General features: G+C 54.2%; 1 long non-coding RNA gene across 1 annotated transcript in view; it reads left to right on the top strand.

Moving 5' to 3' along the window:
* The window catches only part of LOC127923389 (uncharacterized), a 1,014-nt gene extending 810 nt beyond the window's left edge, over positions 1–204 (top strand). Inside the window, exon 4 of the long non-coding RNA XR_008114260.1 lies at positions 1–204. This exon is cut by the window's left edge and continues 1 nt beyond it. This is a non-coding gene — a long non-coding RNA (uncharacterized LOC127923389).
* The last annotated feature ends 257 nt before the right edge of the window (positions 205–461 follow it).

Here is a 461-nt window from a genome sequence, read left to right as displayed (position 1 = left end):
TTATGAGGGTGTCTATCTCTGTCTGACCAATAGGAACTAGATCCCTAGTCACTTTGGAGACATGACTTTCCCTCTCTTTCCTCACACCACTGCCGACTGCTTAGATTTTGCCAATCAGTCTGTTGCTATGGTAACGTCCCACGTGCCTCCTCCCTCTCCTTCCTACCCTCCTCGTTTTTCCACCCCCCTCAGGCAGTACCTCATCTCATCTTCCCCTCAACCAGCACCCCAACCTCATCTCATATCCCCCTCAACCAGCACCCCAACCTCATCTCATATCCCCCTCAACCAGCACCCCGACCTCATCTCATCTCCTCCTCAACCTCAGCACCCCAACCTCATCTCATCCCCCACTCAACCAGCACCCCGACCTCATCTCATATCCCCTCAACCAGCACCCCGACCTCATCTCATATCCCCTCAACCAGCACCCTGACCTCATCTCATCTCCCTCAACCAGC

This window comes from Oncorhynchus keta, unplaced genomic scaffold, assembly GCF_023373465.1.
Source record: "Oncorhynchus keta strain PuntledgeMale-10-30-2019 unplaced genomic scaffold, Oket_V2 Un_contig_29511_pilon_pilon, whole genome shotgun sequence".
Taxonomy (NCBI): domain Eukaryota; kingdom Metazoa; phylum Chordata; class Actinopteri; order Salmoniformes; family Salmonidae; genus Oncorhynchus; species Oncorhynchus keta.
Note: the sequence above shows the minus strand (reverse complement) of the source record. Positions and strands in the feature narration are given on the sequence as shown.